Below are 24527 nucleotides of genomic sequence, written 5' to 3'. Positions count from 1 at the left end.
GTTGCCTCTTGGCATGGCCGAGCTCGTTCTTGGACCGCGCGAGGTTTTGCTTCAGCGTATCCACCTCCGCAGTCAGTGCGGTGGAGGCCAGCAGCGAAGCCTGCATACGCATATTGACTTGATTATGTTAGACTCCTTCGAATGTTATTAGATCCTCTATTTGGCTTTTCTTTACGAACGCCAAATAGAGCATTAGGGGCTACTGTCTATGTGGTAATATTTTTTACATATCCTTTACTTACCTCAAAGCCTGTTAGAAAGCTGGCACAGGCTTCAGTTAGTCCGCTCTTGGTGGACTGAACCTTTTGGATCACCGCACTCATAATAGTGTGGTGCTCCTTGTCGATGGAGGCGCCGTTAAGCACCTCCAGCAAATTGTTCGGTGCCTCCGGTTGGACAGAGGTCACCGGCTCGGTAGGCTTGCTCCTCTTGGAAGGAGGCTGCCTACCGGAGTCCGGAACCGTTGAAGGTTCCGGCGCGGTGTCCGGCTCAAAGCCGGACTTGGAACCCTTGGGGGTTCTATCCCCTTGATGCCTGGAGTCTGGGAGGTCGCCTTGCGGCGCCTCCAGGACCACCACCTCCTGGCTTGGAACCTATTGGGATGCCGCCTCGGCGTCGTCCGTAGGATGGGGGAAGGTAGCCGTCGGAAGTGAATTCACATCCGATGAATCCAGGGAATCGCTCGACGACACGTCAAGCCGGTCTTTGGGTGGACTGCATAAACATGTTTGACGTAAGGAAAAGCTGTGCAATGGGGGAATACTATGAATCACTCTGGTATCCGGATACTTATGATCTCGCCAGGGGCTTGGCCCTGTGCGACCACTCCTCTTCGCCGTCGTCGGCATTGGTGGAGTAGTCCGGAGGAGGGGTCTTCCCCTTCTTGGACCCTTCGGCCTCCCCAGTTGGGGCGGCCTTCCTTTTCTTCCCTCCCCCCACTGGAGGGGGAGAGGTCTCTTCTTCCTCCTCCTCGTCTTCATGGGAGGAGTGCGCCTTGGAGTCGTCAGATGATGAATCCGACACCTCCTGGCGCCGGGCACTCTTTCGAGTCCATGTGGCCTTCTTCTTGGCCTTCTTCTCCGGCACCACATAGGGTGCCGGAACCAGCAACTTCGCCAAGCGAGCATCCGCTGGGCCTTCGGGCAAAGGAGCCGGACAGTTGATCTGTCCGGACATCTCCTGCCAATCCTGTCAAAGGTAAAGGAGCTTAGATCCCGCATGGAGTCAAACTATGAAAAACTAATACCCTGTAAAAGGTAAAAACAGCTTACCGCACGAGCGTGACGCTGCGTGCTGAATCCGCGATCCTCGGTAGCGGATGCGGGGGCCTCGGCGCCCTTGAAAAGCACCTTCCAGGCATCTTCGTACGTTGTGTTGAAGAGCCTGCTCAGAGTTCGGTGCCACGCCGGGTTGAACTCCCACAGGTTGAAAGCCCGTTGTTGACACGGGAGGATCCAGCGGATGAGCATAACCTGGACTGCATTGACAAGTTTGAGCTTCTTGTCCACCAGGGTTTGGACGAATGTTTGGAGTCCGGTCAGCTCTCCTTTTTTGCCCCACGATAGGCCCATCTCTTTCCAGGAGGTGAGCCGCGTAGGGGGTCCGGATCAGAACTCGGGGGCTGCGACCCATTCAGGGTTGCGCGGCTCGGTGATGTAAAACCACCCCGATTGCTACCCCTTTAGGGACTCCACGAAGGAGCCCTCGAGCCATAGGACGTTGGGCATATTGCCCACCATGGCACCTCCGCACTCCGCCTGGGTGCCGCGCACCACCTTCGGCTTGACATTGAAAGTCTTGAGCCATAGGCCGAAATGGGGGCGGATGCGGAAGAAAGCCTCGCACACGAGGATAAACGCCGAGATGTTGAGGACAAAGTTCGGGGCCAGATCGTGGAAATCCAGGCCATAGTAGAACATGAGCCCCCGGACAAATGGGTGGAGAGGGAAGCCCAGTCCGCAGAGGAAACGGGGGAGGAACATCACCCTCTCATGGGGCCTAGGGGTGGGGATGAGCTGCCCCTCTTCAGGAAGCTAGTGCGCAATGTCGTTAGACAAGTATCCGGCCTTCCTCAGTTTTTTGATGTGTCCCTCCGTGACGGAGGAGACCATCCACTTGCCTCCTGCTCCGGACATGGCTGGAGAAGGTTGAGGTGGGGTGTGCGGACTTGGGCGCTGGAGCTCGAGTGCACGGAAATGGATAGGCAAAGGAGGAAGAAGGCGTGGATGAAAAGGTGGATCCTTATCCCCTTATATGGGCGGACGCGACTATGCGTCCCCACCAGCCTGGTAAAACTCGCTTATCTCCCAAGCGCCATAATCAATGGTGCGGTTGGGTTACCCACGCCCGTATTGATGAGAATCCCGGAATAAGGGAACACGATCTCTGCTTTAACGAGACATGCCAAGGAAACCGCCTCGCTAAACGCGCTGAGGTGGGACAATAAGACGATTCGAATAAAGACTTGGCCGTGGTGTGATGTCATGCTACGGAATACGTCGGCAGATTAGATTTGTGTAAATATTATTCTCTCTATGGCAATATGTGGAAAATTATTTTCCAGAGCCGGACACTACCTTTGTGTTCAAAATCTTCTATGAAGTACTTGGAGGAGGAACCCGCCTTGCAATGCCGAAGACAATCTACGCGCCGGACTCGTCGTCATTGAAGCCTGGTTCAGGGGCTACTGAGGGAGTCCTGGATTAGGGGGTGTCTGGATAGTCGGACTATACCTTCGGCCGGACTCCTGGACTATGAAGATACAAGATTGAAGACTTCGTCCCATGTTCGGAAGGGACTTTCCTTGGCGTGGAAGGCAAGCTTGGCAATACGGATATGTAGATCTCCTACCATTGTAACCGACTCAATGTAACCCTAGCCCTCTCCGGTGTCTATATAAACCGGAGGGTTTTAGTCCATAGGACGAACAACAATCATACCATAGGCTAGCTTCTAGGGTTTAGCCTCTCTGATCTCGTGGTAGATCTACTCTTGTACTACCCATATCATCAATATTAATCAAGCAGAACATAGGGTTTTACCTCCATCAAGAGGGCCCGAACCTGGGTAAAACATCGTGTCCCCTGCCTCCTGTTACCAGTTACCATCCGCCTAGATGCACAGTTCGGGACCCCCTACCCGAGATCCGCCGGTTTTGACACCGACACATACTATATCGAGGGGGAGGAGTGTGCGAGTACGAGAACGATGAAAAGAGTGGTGGGAGTGAGGCATGGACGGTGACAAGAGAAGAGGGGAAGCTTGTGTTTGTGCTAGGCACACCTGGCTAGAGAGGCATATCGATCGATGTGTGCCGTAAAGAAGGAGCCGGGGGGCCTACACACACCGTGGGTGAACGACCTAAAGTGAAAAGACGAATTTGTGCGATGGAGCTAGAGAATGCTGAGGGAGGGTGAGAGGGATGCGGGCATGTGCATGCACAAGAGAAAGTTAGTGCTAGCTACAAAGATAAGAGGGTTGTGTGGGTGTAAAAGACGAATAGAGATCATATATACTTCATTATAAAAAGTGAATTCAGATATTTGAAGAATTTATCATAGTGTTTCAAACCGACGGATGTGTGAATATATATAACGGTGATACTCATGGTGTTGTTATGAACACGGTATACTACATTTAATATATTTTATCTCTACTCTTATAAAAAAACGGAGTTGTTGATGATGGTGTGCCTTCCATCCTGCATTATAGGCCGTCTGATTTATATCTGGCGGATAGCAAGGAAACTATGATGGTTGAAGTTGGCAACAATCATGATTGTAGATTCTTATTGAAATAGAGAAACAAATTCAAATATAGTTCGAATTGCAGCGGTAGTATAGACATTTGGAATGCACTAAAATGTTGGTATGAGTAGGTTACATGCATTATACAGCAAGCGAAAAAATTTAATCGGACATAACATGGATTCATACTCCCTCCTTCCATCTATAGAGGGCGTAATTAGATTTTTAAGACCGCCTTTGACTATTGACAAGATTAATAGTACATGACATGCACAATGTGAAAATTATATCATTGAAAGAACCTTTCACAAACGAATTTAACGGTGTGCTTTGTGTAAGTTGCATGTCATATATCATTGCTCTAATATTTGGTCAAAGTTAGCATCGAAAAACGCATTAGGCCCTATATAGATGGAAGGAGGGAATAGCTTTGAATAACATTTGTATAGTTAAATGGGGCAAGACTCTCTCTTTGTGTGGTGTGAATAGTTTTATTTTTTTCGTTTTCTTTTTGGTTGAGGGAAGTGCGAATTGATTTGGTACGTACAAGTACAATATTACTACACGTTAGGCTTGTCCCTAAAATTCAACCCGCATCTTGTTATATCCCGAAAATTCAGATATCGTGCTCCCAAAACTGGCGCCTTCAGAACCCGCGCCTTGCTATCCCGAAATTACAACGCGTGCGAAAACTCCCTCCAGCTACCAAATCCCGACACACGAAATCCCCCTTCTAACCCTGAGCCGAAAGGGCCGCTAGTTCAAATCGGTGGGGGGTACTTTTGTAACACACCCTACATTTTGGACAAGCGCGTTCCTAAGTCATGCTTCACCCCCTCCCATCGCCCCCTTTTCGCCATTCGAAATCCCAGGCCGCCATAACATCTCCGCTCTATCCGCGAAACCCCACCCTCCTCCATCCGCCATGTCACCGCTGCCTAGCCGGAGCCTCTTCCTCGATCACGTCGTCCACCACAACAGCTTGACGTCCCTCATCCACCTCCCCGGATGAGGATCCGTCGTCCATCTCGCCGTCCCGCCAGTTCAGCCGCCCCGTCCTCCACCTCCAAGGAGCTGCTTCGACGATTGCCTCGTCTATTGCGGCTGCTCCATCCCCACAGCGCCGCCTTAACCTGCTCCACCGGAACCGCCACATCCTCACCGACTCCTAGGACGAAGCCGAGGCCTACTCGGCGCCACCAAAGAGGTTGTACACTCATCGCATCGCACCTTCTCCTTAACTCGACCTCCCGGCGCCGACGGTGCTCCATCCCGCACCCCCATGGAGCGGCTACCTTGAAGCCGGCGCCGCGGGCGACATCTCCATGGCGGCTCTCCCCCAGTGCGAGGCTCCTTCAGCGGCGGCGGCGGCCATACCAGCCGGATCTGTTGCTGCTACTTCGGCTCTCGCTCGATCGCTCGCTCACCCAGCTGCTGCTGCTCTCCCCCTCGCTCGTGCTGCTGCTCTGCTCCGATTAAGCCACACTTCAGTCGACTGAATCGGCTTTTGGGTCAGTCGTTTTTCAGGGGTTGGGGGGCTCGCCGGAGTTAAGGAAGAACCACCCGCAGCGGGGACGGGGGCTCACCGGAGAGGTACCCCACTATCTATCTTAGGGTTCAGGGTGGGGGCCTAGAGGGTTGGCCGGGGCGGCGGTGGCGAGTTGTTTCGGGGTGGTGAGGCGGCGCCGGGGCCGGCGGTTCGGCCGGTGGTGGCTGGCGGCTTAGGGGGGTGCAGGTTGAAGATGAACTGTAGGCCCTCCCTAAACTACATGTCAAGTGCCTCTCTGCTACCATTGCGTTCAGTTTCGATAGTAGCATTCAGATTCCACAGTAAATTTCAGTTTCGACAGTTAAGTTCAGAGTCAATAGTTTTTACCTCATCTGTTGTAGTCAGGTGGTTTTTGGTGATGTTAATTTTACACCCATTTTACATCATCTATTGGAGATGCTATTAGAATCCCACTTGAGATTGACGATGTCTGTCTTGTGCTGCTTCAGCCTTGATGTCTTACGGCTCACCGGATCTGCTCCAACGACAGAACGATCCATCACAACAGAGCAGTGCCCTGGACGCCGTCTACAGATTCCTCAGATCTTCCTCCACACCTCCGACAGCCACCTCTGCCTCAACTTCTTTAGCGACCAACCCAATGATGCTGAGGTCGACACGGCTACGACAAAGAGGTTGTACACTTGTTGCATCACTTATTACTATACATTCACGTCGATCCATTTGGGATATTTTGGTTCAACGGAAAAACATCGATCCACTGGTTGTTACCATCACTCTAAATTTCTGCATGCTCTCCTTACATAATCTCACCATATTTTTTGTATGCATGTCAGATATTGTACACAGTCATGCTGAACATGTAGAGAAAAAGAGAAGAGTTTTGCGCGGCAATACAATGTCATGCAGACATTGCTCCATGGTGGGTTCAATGGCAAACCCTCCCCACCCCTCTCCAGATTGTAATCCAGAGGAAGATATCTGTTCTGAGGCGGATTCAGACGCCGCTGACCACTCCTATTTACCCCCCAAGGTGTTTGCTCTACCTTGGCATGATGATGTTAGTCATATCATGCATATGTTGCCTTGCAGTGCCTACTTTTGACATCATATATGTCATCTGCTTAGTTTAGACATGTTCTATAATGCCACATGTTTAGTTTCTATATCATATATGGGAATTATGCAGTCTCATGTCTTTTAGCTAGCCATAATATATGTGAAATGTGCAATGCCATCCTATTTAACTAGGCATCATATATTTGAATGATATCTTGCCCATCTTTTTCTTCATTACATTTCCATTTGTCGACAATGTTTGTACATTAAACTACTCTTCCTGTGAATCAGCCATTTAGGTGGGAGATGGAAAAATCTGGAGTGAAAACAAGGCCTTCAGAGCAAACAGTGCTACCTGTCGAACCAGATCTCTTGTTGGGTCCCGGTAGCTCCTCAGAGATGGATTCAGAGACAGATGACCAGTCCTATTCCCCCACTGAGGTGTATGCTCTAACTTGGCACGGTTATACTGCTCATATCATGCATACGGTGTCTTGCATTGCATAGTTTAGACATCATATACACAATATTCAACACCATGTTCTTAGTTCAGACATCATATCGAATGCCCTCTGTTTAGCATATAAATCACATATGTGAATTAAATGATGCGATCCTAATTACTTAGATAACATGTAGGTGAATTATGTCATGCGATCCTATTTAGTTATTCATCATATCTTTGAATTATGTTATGCTATGCTATCCAGTTTAGATAGACATCATATATGTGAAATTATGTCATGCTATCCATTTTAGTTAAACAATATACATGTCAACTATTTCATGCCCTCTTTTTTCCACACTATCTATTGCATCTGTCTCTCATACAATGTTTGTACATTCAACTATGTTTCCTGTTTATCAGCCATTTGAATTGGAGCGGGTGATGCCAGTATCTAGCGGACTAAAAACACGGTCTTCAAATAAAACAGTGCTACCTCTTGGTGGAGATAGCACCCCAGTTGTACATGCACAAGAACCAGCCATACCACACATAACCCAAACTCTCGCAGATTGTACCCCTACTATGATGGACAGAGAACCAGCTTCACCCAATCTAACCCCAACCCCAGCCGATAGTAACCCAGTTCCTGTTGACACAACACCATCTCCACCACAGAGCTCCCAAACAAGAGCAGTTAGTAAGGTAGATCCAGTGCCCAAAGGGCCAATACTATCACGGCGAACCCCAACTCCACCAGTTAGTACGCCTATTCCTGTGGAGGTAGCACAACCAGCTAGTCGTAGTTTAGCATCTATCGCATTTGATGTTGTTAAATTGTATGTGCGTATCTTCCCATCTTGGAAATATTATACTGAAGATCAAGGAAAATGCCAGTTGCAGGTGTTTGTCCAGGAGTTATGTGTAAGTAATGTTATTCATGGCAATTACTTTGCTTCGTCCCATACATCCTACCTCCATGATGGTTATAATACATCAAATTTTCCCATTTTTTCTCTATAGAGAAGGACCGATTTGGAAACTCAGGATGAGGTAACCTGTGCTAATACCTCTGCTATCTTCAAGAATGTTTGGTGGCTGTATCGGAATTACCTGAAGAAAACATACTTCACCGGCAAAGAAACTCATCAAATTCCCTTACGTTCTCCCGAGACACATTTACTGGACGATGACTGGGAACGCCTTGTTCTGTACTGGTCCCGAACCAAGAATGTGGTAAGGTCTATGAGATCATTTTCTATTTTAAGTATTATATTCTTGCGTCTTACTGTACTCTGTTCATGTAGAACAAGTGCCTAAACCTGAAGAACAATTGTTCTAATTTAAGATTCCATTGCTACCATAGAACATAGATATATGTTTGTTTGATGCTTTTATTATGTACTAGTACTTGGCAATAGAAGACTTGGTAGTTTAATCCTGTCCACCTGACTAATGAACTGGTTCACCGAAATGAGTTTCATATACTAGTACATGCTGAACTTGTTATGTGTCTGCTTGTTTCTTCCTTTAGAATGCCGACAGAATATTGAGGAAGAGTGCCTTATTAAGCAACGGCAAAGGAAGTAATGCAGATAAGGTTCAGGATAGTGACACATCCTGTCTTGGTTTAGTGTTGGAGTTACTGGCCACTACCGCTTGCACAAGCTATTCAAACTCACTGTCTGAATCAGTTTGGTTTCTTAAGTCTCAACTACAAGCTAAAAGACATCGTTCAGTTGTGCTGCGACAAGAAGCGGAAGGACCGCGGAAGTCCCTGGAGCATTTAGATGCATACTTTCTAGTGCAACAACAAGCGTTGGAGGATTTTACCGCCAAACAGGACAGAGCTAATCAGCTTGCTAAGCTTATTGCCAGCATGGTGGATACCCAGGATAACGTTTCTTGAGCTCTTCTAAAGTTGTTTCAGTTATGCTCTTGTTTTGCTGCCGCATTTATTTGCATTGGTGGCCAATTTTGACGGCTAGTGTATATGATATGATGCTTTGTTCCCTATATTTGCACTGGTGGCGAACTTTGATGCCCAGTGGATGTAATATGTGTAATAGCCGTGATAGCCTAGCGTTAGTTGCTTGCTTATTTATTTCCTTGTTGTCTTTTTTATTTGTTTGCTTGTAGTCATTGCAGTTCTTTTTCCGCGGTTAACTAGTGGCTGCAATAACCTATTTTTTAAAACTAGGCCACAAAAACCATGGGCTAATATTTACTGTAGTGACACTGGGCCTCCTATGGGCCATAGAAACAGTGGGCCTTCTACGGGCCGTAAAAACAGTAGGCCTTTTACGGACCATAGAAACAATGGGCCTTCTACGGGCCGTATCATCAATGGGCCTTATACGGGCCGTATGATCGATTGGCCAAACATGGCCCAATAACAGGCCGCATTATGGCCGTAAATGGGCTAGAGTTGGAATCATCCGTTCATGGGCCGACCGCAACGGGCCATCGTTAATAGGCCGTATTTGATGACGCTATGAAAACGGCCCAACGTATTAACGGACCACAAACGGGCCGACTGTAACCACAGGCTGAATTTGGCCCACAAGCAGAAAATGACAGTAACGGGTCGTAAGTAAATGAATGCTGGAAATGAGCCCAAGAATAAATGGGCTCTGAGAAGGCCGAAAGATAACATGGTCTGGAAACGGCCCAACGGAATAACGAGCCATTAATGGGTATAAAGTGATACACTGTTCATTACGGGTCAGTTTCACCACGGGCCGTTAATAGGCCAAGAGTTACATAGGGCCTCATATGGGCCGAAAGACGTCATGGGCCATACATGGGCCAGAAGTGAAAACGGGCTGGAATCATATTGGATGCCCCATATGACGCTACTGGGCCTAATTCGGATAGGGCGTACCAGGCCTTGGGTTAGCGGGCTGTAAATGGACTATATGCGAACATGCCGTTAACAGGCTTTCCATGGGATGGCCCGCCACCTTTTGACCAAGTCAAACGGGCCAGCCTTTTCACAGGAATGGGCCTCTCTTGGGCCGTGCCACATGTCGACGTATCATAGGCGCCTATCTGACCCACTAACGAGCTGACACGTGTTTCGTCCGGCCAATAAGAATTTTACACGTGGAAATTTCCCATTGGTCGGGGCTGTTAACGGGTTATCGGATCCAAAACCCGACCCGATAGCTTAACGGTGTTCCGTTATGGTGGATGCCACGTGTCGGTCACCCTTGACGAAAGCACTTCTGTGACGCGCTATTTATCATCATGGAAGTGGACACTTCCGTGATGATAATTTTGGTAATGTCATGGAACACTTCTACGACAGCATAGGTATGACTATCTTGATTCTGTCATAAATTTGTCATGGATGTACATGCATGACAAAAAACGCGACCTACTGTGACAAACTCGTATCATCACGGAAGTGTATTTTTTTTGTAGTGATGGCTCCCAGGAGCGCCCTAGCCGCGGAGGAGAACATGCCGAGCCGGCGGAGCTGGAGTCGTTATCCCTCGACGGCATGCCCGATCAGCTCAATAAGCACCTCAATAAGCAGAAGGAGTTCATCCAAGGCTTGATGGAGTTGCTGAAGGAGAGCCTTGATGACATGCCCGCTGAGCTCAATCAGCAGGGGGAGTTGCCGCCGGCTTGGTGATGCTGCTGAAGAAGAGCATTGCCTCAGAGAAGAAGGCGACCGGCGAAATCCCGCGACTTCAGGAGGACAAAGCGAAGCTCTGCCACGAGATCGACCTATTGAAGGAGAAGAACGCCGGCTGGAAGAAGCTGCATGAGAATAGTAGTTCCTCGATGAAGATGCTGCAGGCCCTCGTCATGGAACAGAAGGATGAGTTGGCGAAGCTCTGCATCGAGCACCCGACTGCTATCAAGGTATGTAATGCGGCCGTGGAACAGATGATGAAGGCTCGCGTCGAGAAATCCCGCATCATGGACATAATGAATAAGATGGCGGAGGAGACGCGCAAGGAGATGGAGGTCATGGAGGAGATGAAGAAGCAGTTACGACTCCGTGGTGAATTAGATCATTTGGGGTGATAATCTTCCTTCTTCTTTTGCTCCTATGTTTCATCTTTTGCTTCGGGTGTTTCATCGCACGTGTCACGTTCTCTGGGAGGCATGAATAGAACAATGGTTTTTTGAGGGAATGAATAGAACAATGCTAACAATGAGATGACTAGCAAATTATATCATTTTTTATCGTCATATGGCACTGGGCTGCCGTGTTTCGTGCTCCTCCGTCGCAGTACTACCCCGGTGGAAAACTTGAGTATACCGCACAATTCTTTGCTCCTCCTCGATCAGGTTGTCGACGCATTTATACGAGCAATCAAATCACAAGGCCCCGCCTTCCAGCAGTAATGAGCCGTCAAATCACAAAGGCCCTCGCTTCTCGTGAAACCGACCAAGCTAGACTGCCCCGCCCTCTAGCCTTTTAAAAAATGTATACTTTTGTACAACAGTAGTATCGATGGATTGCGCCATGGAGCAAACCTTGAAATTAAAAAAAGGTGGTACATATAGAGAGCGCTTGTCGCCAAATTATGCATATAGTACTATTAAAAAGGCTAGTCACAATAATGGTGTATAGCACAACCTGCCCCTCAAATAAAACTAAGAGGGTGCTTGGATACGTTTTAGTCCCATGACTAAAAGTAGTGGGACTAAAACATGCTAGCCTCACCCATGCTTGGATCCAAATACTAAAAAGGCTAAAATCAAGTTAATGAGCATTTATTATCCTCCAAACCCTCCAATCCAGAACTCGCATGTGTTAAAGGAGAGGAGTTAAATGAGTAGAGAGAGGACTAATCCACATTTTAGTAGGGGTACCCCTGACTAAAAACTTTTAGTCTGAAGACTAGTATTAGCCCCTCTTTAGTCAGGGGTGCTTGGAACTTTAGCCTCTTAAAGATACTATTTTTAGTCAGACTAAAATAAGTCCCTTGGATCCAAGCACCCTCTAAGAATCCTAGAATTCTTTGACAAAACTAAGCACCCTGAAATTCTTTGACAACTAAACTACTGGCTATATGATGTTGGCCATATATATTGTATGTATATAATGTGAAGAAACGAGTGGTAGTACTATACCAACTAAAAGATGAAATGTAAGAAATACTAGTATGTACATACTGAAGAGTTAAAGTAACAAGAAGAAACATAACATAGTTCTGCTAGGCTCAGCATAACACACCCCTCAAATTAAATTAAGCACACCTGAAATTAAACTTTGCAACTATTCCGGTAGACACTGCATTAGAACCACCATGAGCAATGACACTGCCACCTTACTCGGAGTCCTCGTCCACGTCCTCGACTTCGTCCTTGTCCCTCTTCCTCTTGGCTGATACTTCTTTGCTTGAACCGCACACTTGGCTGTTGCTCTTCATCCAACCCTTGTAGATATTGAAGCAAAGGTAGCCATACATTGCAGCATAGTGGATGTGGTCTATATCTAGTACATTCCGCTGCCATGCATGACGATGAAACGTGTATGGAGTTTTCTCCAGTTTACGGTACGAAGGATGAACCATGGCTCCTGCCAGGGTCAGCATTGAAGGCTGACGACAGGACACCAGCTGATTCTTCTGCAGGTCGAAGGGGTTGCCTACAACGAGACCTATCCGACGCAGGACATCCCTGTCGTTCTTAAAGTCTACATTAACAAATTTCACTGTTTGGTCCTCAAGGAAGTTCTTAAAATCCTGGCACTCAACATCGGCATGGCATATGTGGTAGACCAAGCAAATGTTATGTATGCAAACCTGGATCACGGCGGGCTTCTTCCTCTCTTCGTCCTTTAGATCCTTCTCTGGTCCCAGGACTGTGGTGTAATCAACTGTAACACCCCGGATGTAACTTTCCCAATTTGTACTCCAACTCTTGCCGTTTCCGACGTTAAGTTATTTTATTTTCTCGGGTTTGGGTTCTTTGTCTCCGTGTGTTGTTGTCGTTGTCATGCATCTCATATCATGTCATCATGTGAATTGCATTTGCATATGTGTTCATCTCATGCATTCGAGCTTTTTCCCCGTTGTCCGTTTTGCATTCCGGCGCTTCGTTCTCCTCCGGTGGTCATTTCTACCTTTCTTTTGTGTGTGGGGATTATACATTTCCGGATTGTACCGAGACTTGCCAAGCGGCCTTGGTTTACTACCGGTAGACTGCCTGTCAAGTTTCGTATCATTTGGACTTCGTTTGATACTCCAACGGTTAACCGAGGGACCGAGAAGGCCTAGTGTGTGTTGCAGCCGAACACCCCTCCAATTTGGCCCAAAACCCACCTAAGCCTTCTCCATCATCTAGATCGTTCGATCACGATCGCGTGGCCGAAAACCGCACCTCATTTGTACTCTCATAGCTCCCTCTATGCCTATATATAGTCTCCCCCGAAAATTCCGGATCAAATCCATCCTAACCTAGCCCCCTTCGTCTCTCCGCGCGCCGGACGTGTCCGGGCGCGCCGGACGTGTCCGGACGCGCCGGACATCGCCGCCGCCCCCAACCGGGAGCTGCCACATGGCGCCCCCAGACCACATCGCCGCCCGCACCCGCCGAGGCCCGTGGGGCCCGGCCGCGGCCCTCCCGGCCGAGTCCCCGTGCCGCTTCGCCAGCCTCCCCGCCGCCCGAGCGCCGCCTCCGCCATCGTCGCCGGGACCCCGCCGCCACCGTGCGCCGCCGCCTCGCCGTGCCGCCCGCCGCCTTCGCGCCTCGCCGCGCGCGAGCTCGCCGCCGCCATCCGCTGTTGCTAGGCCGGCCTTAGCACCTCACCTCGCCGGCATGCCCCGCTCCTCTCGCCGGAGCCCCTCGTCGCTGGAGCGAGCCGCCTCGCCGGAGTCCTCCTCCCCTGCCGGCCGGATCTGGTGAGGTTCGACCCGATCCACCGGTCCCTGATCCAAACGCCCATGCCGTTCCCCGGATCTCCTCGTCCCGGGTCCTCCTCGTCCCGTTTCCCGCGAGGTCTAATTTTTCTCCTAAGTCCTAAAAATCCCAGATCCATGTGCCCATGTTCGTCGTGTCGTAACTTTGCATCCATAGCTCCGATTCATGCATGTAGCATATCAAAATGTTCATCTCAGAGAATACATCATTTCATTCCATTGCATCATTTTCATTTGAGTTCATCTTGATGCCCGAAATGCTTTTAGAAGAGGGCTACTTGAGATAATTGTCATATCTGCTACTCCATTTAGCCTTTTATCATTTTTGCCATGATTATTGTGTGCATGATATGCCCATGAGTTCTACATATGTTTTGTTAAGGGTTTTGTCATCTTTCCAGAGGTGCAACCCATGTATTTTTTTGATGAGTGTGGTGACTAGCACAAGCTTGAAAAGTGGTGCACTTGGTAATTCGGTTTTCAGGGACTTAGCATTTCCACGAAGTCCTTGATCTGTTATCTCATATTGCCATATGTTCATGTTGTTTCCTAGTGATCCGTGCCTCTTTTGAGGATGATCAGTAAGGATGTTTTGTTAATCTTGTAGTGCTAAACCCATCCATGTCTTTTTTTGCATTTATGGAGCACCCTAGCTTGAGTCAATCGAGCCCTACTTTTGCTACTTTGTGAATCTGGGTAGATTGTGAACTTGTTTGCAATTTTGCCGATGATGTTGTAGTTGATCCGTGCATGCTATGCTATTGTTCTTGCCATGTCTAGCTTGAATTTTGTGTATTCTTGATGGGTGTAAGCTTAGATTATCATGACTTGCTCCGTATTGAGTGCATCGAGCTCGTAAACATGCCTACTTGATATCTGTTTTCAGCATGCTCCAGTTTTCACTAAGTCTGTGATCTGATTATGTTTTTGCTACGTTCACATGCTTGCAATTGTATTTTCTGATCCCTTTTGGCTCAAGGTCACTAAGGGACTTTTGTTAAGCTCTTTGAGTAGCTCCATGCCATGCTTTACTTTGCCATGTTCAGATCCTGTAGCATATAGTTTTGCTGCTCCGAAGAGTGCTACCTGATCTGAAATTCCAGACAAGTGTTAATTTCTCTAAGTCTGAGATCTGTTTGCCATATGCATTTTTTGCCATGCTTGTTTGAACATGTTAATGGATGAATTGGCCGTAGCTCAGTGCTAGACTTTTGTTAAGCATCATGAATGCATCCCTACCATGTATTTTGTTGTCATGTTTGAGTGCTGTAGCATGTTCATCTCATTGCATTTAGATGGCTACTTGCTGTAAATCGCAGACCGGTGTCATATTTGAATCGCTTGCCATTTCCAAACCGTAACTCCGATTCCGGCGTTCTTTGTATCGTTTTCAAGAGCTTTCATCTCATCTTTCCAGTGGCACACTTGGATTTCCAAGTTGAGGCCAGGTTCATGCATTCCTTGTCATATCTTGCATATGCATCCCGCATCGCATCCCGCATGGCATATCATCTTTGCATCATATTGTTTGATCTTTGCACATGGTTGATTGTGTCCTTGTTGCTTGTTTGTCTTTTTTGGGTAGAGACGGGAGACGAGTTTGCTAACGAGGAGCCCGTTGAGTTTGCTTTTGAGGATCCAGTCAACTCTGACAACTGTGCAGGCAAGATGATCATACCCTCGAAATCACTACTATCTTTGCTATGCTAGTTTGCTCGCTCTTTCGCTATGCTAATGCTACGATGCCTACCACTTGCTTTCAAGCCTCCCAAATTGCCATGTCAAACCTCTAACCCACCATGTCCTAGCAAACCGTTGATTGGCTATGTTACCACTTTGCTCAGCCCCTCTTATAGCGTTGCTAGTTGCAGGTGAAGATCGGAGGCCGTTCCTTGTTGGAACCTTTATTTACTTCTTGGGATATCATTATAGTGCCATGTTATCTTAATGCATCTATATACTTGGTAAAGGGTGGAAGGCTCGGCTTCTCGCCTAGTGTTTTGTTCCACTCTTGCCGCCCTAGTTTCCGTCATATCGGTGTTATGTTCCCGAATTTTGCGTTCCTTACGCGGTTGGGTTATAATGGGAACCCCTTGATAGTTCGCCTTGATTAAAGCTTTTCCAGCAATGCCCAACCTTGGTTTTACCATTTGCCACCTAGCCTCTTTTTCCCTTGGGTTTCCGGAGCCCGAGGGTCATCTTATTTTAAACCCCCCCGGGCCAGTGCTCCTCTGAGTGTTGGTCCAAACTAGAGTCCTCTACAGAGCCCCCTCGAGGAAACTCGAGGTTTGGTTTTAGTTGTATGGAGTGCCCATCTGAGTGTGCCCTGAGAAAGAGATATGTGCAGCTCCTATCGGGATTTGTCAGCACATTCGGGTGATGTTGCTGGTCTTGTTTTAACCTGTCAAAATGTCTTGAAGAACCAAGATACTGAGTCTGATCGGAACGTCTTGGGAGGAGGTCTATTCCTTCATTGACCGTGAGAGCTTGTCATGGGCTAAGTTGGGACTCCCCTGCAAGGATTTGAACTTTCGAAAGCCGTGCCCGTGGTTATGGGCAGATGGGAATTATTTAATGTCCGGTTGTAGATAACTTTAACCTTAACTTAATTAAAATGAATCAACTGAGTGTGTTACCGTGATGGCCTCTTCTCGGCGGAGTCCGGGAAGTGGACACGGTGTTGGAGTAATGTTTGCGCAGGTTGCTCTCTAGTTTCTCGCTCGCGCTTTGCCTCCTCTTCTCGCTCTCTTTTGTGAATAAGTTAGCCACCATATTTGCTAGTCGCTTGCTGCAGCTCCACTTATATTTACCCCGCCTTACCTATAATCTTAAATAGTCTTGATCGCGAGGGTGCGAGATTGCTGAGTCCCCGTGGCTCACAGATTACTATTACACCAGATGCAGGGCCTGATGATTCCGCTCTAGGTGACATGTTTGAACTCAAGTGGGAGTTCGACGAAGACTCTCAACGTTACTATGTTTCTTTTCTTGATGATCAGTAGTGGTGCCCAGTTGGGGGTGATCGGGACCGTGTCGCATGTTGGGTTATCTTTTATTTTGGCGCCGTAGTCGGGCCATGAGTGTTTGGATGATGTAATGTTATTTATGTACTTGATTGACGTGGCGAGTGTAAGCCAGCTATGTTATCTCCCCTTTATTATTTATATTACATGGGATGTTGTGAAGATTGCCTAACTTGCGACATATGCCTTCAATGCGATTATGTCTCTAAGTCGTGCCTCGACACGTGGGAGCTATCGTCGCATCGAGGGTGTTACATCAACATCTAGCCTAGTGACCCACTCATCATCTGAGTTTTCGAACATGCGTCTGAAGAGAGAAAGGCATCCTTTCACCGCCGCGGAAGAACGGGTGTAGATGACGTCGAACTCATCGCCGGTGATGGTTCTAACCTTGTACTCACCGCCGATCGTGGAGATTTGGGACGCCATGGATTTGGGAGGAGGGTTAGGATTAGTGGAACTGCCGTAATGTGAATGGACGGGACGACTAGGAGCGAACCGTCGTAGTGTTGAAGGACGTGTGGGGATGAGTAGGAGCGAACTGCCAGTGTGCGAACGGCAGGGTAGTGGCTTTCCATTCTCCCATGATACGGGCTTCCGAGAGCCCTTGGATCTGAGATCAAACGGTTGCATGGCGTGATTCTAGACCTATGGATGAATATCCTATCCTGGAGGGTTATTCTGCAAATTTTCAGCAACTTAGCATGCGACCATTTGATCTCAGATCCAAGGGCTACCAGCAGCCCGTATCATGGTCGTGCCTACCATGACCGTCGCGTCGCTCGCGCGGTCGCGCCCTTGGAGATTTAACACGGTGCGTTAGGCTATCTGATGTTGGAATGTCATACATAGTCATCACTTAGTCACTCATACTACAACAAGGTTGGTTATAAGGTTGGCTATAAGTGTATTTTTTACTCCTCTCTATCTCTTTCTTCGTAATGGAGGTGGTCAGGAATCGGGAGAATCACGCCGGTCGTAGCGCCGCAGTTAAAATGATAATGGCAAGTCAAATCATGGGGCCCCACCTATCCAGCAGTAACTCGCTGTCAAATTACACAACCCTATGTTTGCAGCAGCCTACTCCCTCGTCTGCTCGCGTCTTTGTCGAACCGACTTGGCGGAACTGCCCCACCGCCTACCGCACTGGAAAAGCCCCGCCCTCGACTTTTAAATAGTAATAAGTATACTATTTTTGTATCCATGGATTGCGCCCGCGCCATGGAGCAAAGCGTCCAGAAAACGGAGGAGAGACGGTGGTCTTGCAATAGAGAAGAGGGAGAGGCGAGACGGTGGTTTTGGAATGGAGATGATGGAGAGGAGAGGAGGTGGTTTTGCAATGGAGAAGATCAGAAGAGGGAGAGGCAAGACGGTGGTTTTGGAATGGAGATGATGGAGAGGAGAGGAGGTGGTTTTGCAATGGACAAGAGGGAGAGGAGCGTGCGACAGCGATTTAGGATTGGACGAGAGGGCCGGCGCGCTGTGACTGGATCAAAATCAAAATCAATTTACCCTTCAATTAAGAAAGCGACCCCACATTAACTAGTCTCCCTTTTATTCTGGGTCATAATTGACCATGATTTTCACACATAAAATATATGTTATACATTGCAAAAATAATATAATTTCAAAGTACATTCAGATACGAACCAAACGATACAATTTTTGGTGACATGCATTCACATTTTGCTTGTCAAATACAGTACGTGGTCAAACTTTGACCCAAAATACGCAAAACAACAAAAAAATACTTCCAAGACCAGCGCCGCTCTTCCGCTCTTCTCCTCTTAAACCACCGCCACTCCTCTCTTATTCCAATCTAAATACAACGCCGCTTCTCTCCTCTTCTATTTCAAAACCACCGCCCCTCCTCTCCTGTTCCAGTCCAAAACTAGCGTCGCTCCTCTCCCGTTCTAATCCAAAACCAGCGCTGCTCCTCTCCTCTTCCATTCAAAAACCACCGCCGGCGAGTGAAGGTGCTGTGGAGAAGTAGATCGATGGAGGAGTACAACCGATACGTGAGGATCGCAGACGGCGACCCTGTGAAGCTAGCTAGGATGTTGGGGATACAGTCTTGGTTTGACAACAAGGACCAACTAGCAGCGACGGCGACAACCATGGCCAAATATCTGCAACAGAGCGAAAAGGCGGCGATACTCCTAGAGGGAGTCACGCCGGAGTACATAAAGCTGCTCCTCTGGGCCATGGAGCAAATAGATTCACCGAATCTGATCGTGAGGGAGCGGTGGTGGGAGTATCGATCCCAGATGGAGCATCCACCAGAGATTGAAGGATCGAGCATCTACAGGGTGCCATTTGTGAGGGTGTCCTGCCAGAGCGAGCCGGTGGAGTCTTCGTCGACCGAACCCAACTGCAAGAGGTGAAAAGCAGTTGGCCCGACGACGCTTCCCCGCCATCGTCTCCCTCGCCGTTCACATCGTCTCACGGGGCAGCTGTCTGCCGCTGAGGAATAGGAGGGGGCTGCCCCCCAGCCCAATAGTTGGGCAGGTTGTGAATTGTCAGGAGGAGCTTAGGGTTGTCACTTGTCAGTATTTGCAGGTTGTGAATTGTGTTTTGTGTTGTGTATTTTGAGAGTACTTTTAGATATGAATGTCTTTTAAATTTCAGATTTGCAGTATTGAGCATATGAAGTATTTTATGAATTCTAGATATCTATTTTTAGCACTTAAAAAATGTAGTTTCATAGAGTATAAAAGTGCAGACAATGTGATTCTGAGAGAAGAAACTGCAAGTTTCAGTTTCAGATAAGAAACTGCAACTTTCAGAGGCAGAGCATTTATATTAACACGGCCTTTCCAAACAGGGTTAACATCATGTTAGAAGTTTTATTCATGGTCGAAAATGGAACTACCAGCCAGTTAACATCATGCTGATCAACATTCATGCATAGCACATCTTCATATGATGCACAGTCAAAATGCCCACACAATGTCGAGTGTGCGAAACACAGAGAAAACGAGGGACGAAGTTTTGGCAAGTGTTGGACGTGGTTTTGGGCTGCCCCGTCTAGGCTTTCATTTTTAACATGCGCAGCCCACGACCTCGGATGGGAGGTCCATAGGCTTGTTTGTATTTTCTTAGGGCCGTCATGTATCGACCGGCCTATGGACCTGTAACGCCCCGAGACCAATGTGCCAGGTGTCCTCTAGTTATTCGCTGTTGTTGCCTTGCCATTGCTTGCGTGTCATGCTTTGCATATCATGTCATCATGTGCATTTCAGTTGCATACATGTTCATCTCATGCATCCGAGCATTTCTTCCCGTTGTCCGTTTTGCAATCCGGCGCTCCGTTCTCCTCCGGTGGTCATTTCTACCTCCTTCTCGTGCGTGGGAATTAAACATTTCCGGATTGGACCGTGACTTGCCAAGCGGCCTTGGTTTACTATCGGTAGACCGCCTGTCAAGTTTCGTACCATTTGGACTTCGTTTGATACTCCAACGGTTAACCGAGGGATCGAAAAGGCCTTGTGTGTGTTGCAGCCCAACACCCCTCCAATTTAGCCCAAAACCCACCAAACTCTGCTCCATCATCTAGATCGTTCGATCACGATCGCGTGGCCGAAAACCACACCTCATTTGGACTCTCATAGCTCCCTCTACCTATAAATATGTGTCTCCCTCCAAAAATCCCGCAGTCCAAACCCTAAAATTCCTCCCCGCGCGCCGCCGGACGCGTCCTCACCGGCCGGACATGTCCACCCCGCCTGGCCACCTCACTCCGGCCAATGAGGAGATGCCACATCACCCCCGCCGCCGCTCTCTTCCAATCGCGCACCTCCACGTGTCCCCAGCCAGCTCCCTCACCACCGCGGCCCGCGGCGCCCAGATCCGGCCCGCCCGGGCCCAAGCCGCCACCGCCCGAATCACGCCTGCCCCACCGCCCGAGACGCGCCCGCCGTCGTGCACCTGCTCGCCGGTGCTCTCCTCTGCCGCCTTCTCTCTCGCCGGACACCTCCACCTTCGCCGGCGACCTCCACCGACCTCGCCGCCATGGGGATTCGCCGGAGCGGAGCTCTCTCGACACCGGCCTCGCCTCCCGTTGTCGGTTTCGCCCGGGAACAGAGCTGCCACCGCCGGATCCCTCGCCCTCTGACGCCCTACGTCCGGCGCCGCTCGCCGTCGCCGGAGCACCGGAGTGGCCGCCGCCTCGCTCGATCGGGAGGAGCCCGATCCACGCGTCCCCGCTGACCTCTTCACGGGCCCCGTCTTCGGCCCAACGCGCCGGCCTCGCTAGGCCTGCCTCGCTTCTTCTTCGTTTTGGGCTCGGCCCAGTGGTGAGCAGCCGACTAAATCCCGCCCGTGCGACTCATAACTATTTGACGCTCGATGAAATTCTACTAAGTCCCCGAGATTCCCAGATCCAAGTGCACATGTTCGTAGCTTCGTAACTTTGCATCCGTAGCTCCGATTCATGCATATAGCATATCAAAATGTTCGTCTCGACGAGTACATCATTTCATTCCATTGCATCTTTTCTTTTGAGTTCATCTTGATGCCTGAAATGCTGTTAGAAGGAGGCTTCGTGAGTTAATTGTCAGATCTGCTAGTTCATCTTAGACTTTTGTCATTTTTGCCATGATTATTGTGTGCATGCTATGCCTATGAGTCTTTCATATGTTTTGTTAAGGATTTTGTCTTCTTTCCAGAGGTGCAACCCATGCATTTTTAGGATGTGTGTGGTGACTTGTTCAAGCTTGCAAAGTGAGGCACCCGGTGAATCAGTTTTCAGGAACTTTGTAGTTTTCACTAAGTCTGGGATTATTTAGTTTATGATGCCATATGTTCAGCTTGTTTCCTAGTGATCCGTGCCTCTTTTGAGGATGGTCAGTAAAGGAGTTTTGTTAACCGTGTTATGCACTATCCATCCATGTCTTTACTTGCAATTATGGAGCAACCTAGCTTGAGTCAATCGAGCTCTACTTTTGCTTCGTGGTGAATCTGGGCAGATCATCAACTCGTTTGCGATTTTGTCGGCGTTGTTGTAGTTGATCCGTGCATGCTATGCCATTGTTCTTGCCATGTCTAGCTAGAATTTTGTGCCTTCTTCATGGATGCATGCTTGCCTTGCCATGACTTGCTCCGTAGTGAGTGCATCGAGCTTGTTTACATGCCTTCGTGAGTTATATTTCAGCATGTCTCAGTTTTCACTAAGTCTGAAAATTGATTGTGTTTTAGCTATGTTCGTGTGCCCGTTAGTATATTTTGTGAACCCTTTTGGCCCCAGGTCACTTTTGGTGTTTTTTTAAGATTGTTGAGTAGCTCCATGCCATGTTCTTACTTGTCTTAATAAGTTCATGTATCATGTTGTTTTGTTGCTCCGAAGAGGGCTTCATGGTCTGAAATTTCAGAGAAGTGTTAATTTCACTAAGTCTGAGATCTGTTTTGCATTTGCGTTTTTGCCATGCTTGTTTGAACCTCATAATGGATGATTTTGCCGTAGCTCACTACTAGACTTTTGTTAAGCATCTTGTGTGCATCCCTGCCATGTATTTTGTTGTCATGTTTGATGGCTGTAGCATGTTCATCTCATTAAATTTAGATGCCTACTTGCTGTAAATCGCAAACCGGTGTCATTCTTAAAATGCTTGCCATTTCCAAACCGTAACTCCGATTCCGATGATCTTTATATCATTTTCAAGCGATTTCATCTCATCTTTCTAGTGGCACACTTGGAATTCCAAGTTGAGGCCAGGTTCATGCATTTCCTGTCATATCTTGCATTTTGCATCCCGCATCGCATCCCGCATAGCATATCATCATTGCATCGTATCGCTTGATCCTTGCACGTGGTTGATTGTATCCTTGTTGCTTGTTTGTCTTGTTTGGGTAGAGCCGGGAGACGAGTTCGCTAACAAGGAGCCCGTTGAGTTTGCTTTTGAGGATCCAGTCAACTCTGACAACTGTGCAGGCAAGATGATCATACCCTCGCAATCACTACTATCTTTGCTATGCTAGTTTGCTCGCTCTTGCTATGCCATTGCTACGATGCCTACCACTTGCTTGAAAGCCTCCTAAATTGCCATGTCAAACCTCTAAACCACCATTGTCCTAGCAAACCGTTGATTGGCTATGTTACCGCTTTGCTCAGCCCCTCTTATAGTGTTGCTAGTTGCAGGTGAAGATCGGAGGCCGTTCCTTGTTGGAACATCTTTTATTTACTTGTTGGGATATCATTATATTATCTTGCTATCTTAATGCATCTATATACTTGGTAAAGTGTGGAAGGCTCGGCCTCTCGCCCAGTGTTTTGTTCCACTCTTGCCGCCCTAGTTTCCGTCATATCGGTGTTATGTTCCCGGATTTTGCGTTCCTTACGCGGTTGGGTTATAATGGGAACCCCTTGATAGTTCACCTTGTTTAAAGCTTTTCCAGCAATGCCCAACCTTGGTTTTACCATTCGCCACATAGCCTCTTTTTCCCTTGGGTTACCGGAGCCCAAGGGTCATCTTATTTTAAACCCCCCCCCCCCCGGGCCAGTGGTCCCTCTGAGTGTTGGTCCGAACCGGGCAGCCTGCGGGGCCACCTCGGGGAAACTTGAGGGTTGGTTTTACTTGTAGCTTGACCTATCTGAGTGTGCCCTGAGAACGAGATATGTGCAGCTCCTATCGGGATTTGTCGGCACATTCGGGCGGTGTTGCTGGTCTTGTTTTAACCTATCGAAGTGTCTTGAGTTACCGAGATACTGAGTCTGATCGGAACGTCTTGGGAGGAGGTCTATTCCTTCGTTGACCGTGAGAGCTTGTCATGGGCTAAGTTGGGACTCCCCTGCAGGGATTGAACTTTCGAAAACCGTGCCCGCGGTTATGGGCAGATGGGAATTTGTTAATGTCCGGTTGTAGATAACTTGAACCTTAATTAATTAAAATGAATCAACTGAGTGTGTTACCGTGATGGCCTCTTCTCGGCGGAGTCCGGGAAGTGGACACAGTGTTGGAGTAATGTTTGCGCAGGTTGCTCTCTAGTTTCTCGCTCGCGCTTTGCCTCCTCTTCTCGCTCTCCTTTGCGAATAAGTTAGCCACCATATATGCTAGTCGCTTGCTGCAGCTCCACATATATTTGCCTTTCCTTTCCTATAAGCTTAAATAGTCTTGATCGCGAGGGTGCGAGATTGCTGAGTCCCTGTGGCTCACATATACTATTACACCAGATGCAGGGCCCGATGATTCCGCTCCAGGAGACGCGTATGAGCTCAAGTGGGAGTTCGACAAAGACTCTCAACGATACTACGTTTCCTTTCCCGATGATCAGTTGTGGTGCCCAGTTGGGGGTGATTGGGACCATTGTCGCATGTTGGGTTTTCTTCTATTTTGGTGCCGTAGTCGGGCCATGAGTGTTTTTAGATGATGTAATGTTATTTATGTACTTTGATGTGACGTGGCGAGTGTAAGCCAACTATGTTATCCCCTTTATTATTCATGTTACATGGGATGTTGTGAAGATTGCCTAACTTGCGACATATGCCTTCAATGCGATTATGTCTCTAAGTCGTGCCTCGACACGTGGGAGCTATAGTCGCATCTAGGGTGTTACAAGTTGGTAATCAGAGCCTTCCCCGACCTTAGGAGCCCCATTGCTTGATCGTTCTTAGCGGCCGAGTTGTGTCTAGAAAAATGTTTTGAGTCTTTAGGAATTATATATCGGAGAGTTTAGGAATTCTTTTTACTTCCCAGTCTCCTCATTGCTCTGGTAAGGCATCCTGACATAGAGTTTTGACTCTTCTCTTCTCAAATTTCACAAAAAAAAAATTTAGGATCACGCGAGTATCTTGGAATCGTTCCGATGGCTTATGATGAGAACATTGTCTTGGTGCCTCCTGTCAGGGGTTTAGTGGAAGTGTCC

The sequence above is a fragment of the Triticum aestivum genome, chromosome 2A (assembly GCF_018294505.1).
Source record: "Triticum aestivum cultivar Chinese Spring chromosome 2A, IWGSC CS RefSeq v2.1, whole genome shotgun sequence".
Classification (NCBI taxonomy): domain Eukaryota; kingdom Viridiplantae; phylum Streptophyta; class Magnoliopsida; order Poales; family Poaceae; genus Triticum; species Triticum aestivum.
Note: the sequence above shows the minus strand (reverse complement) of the source record.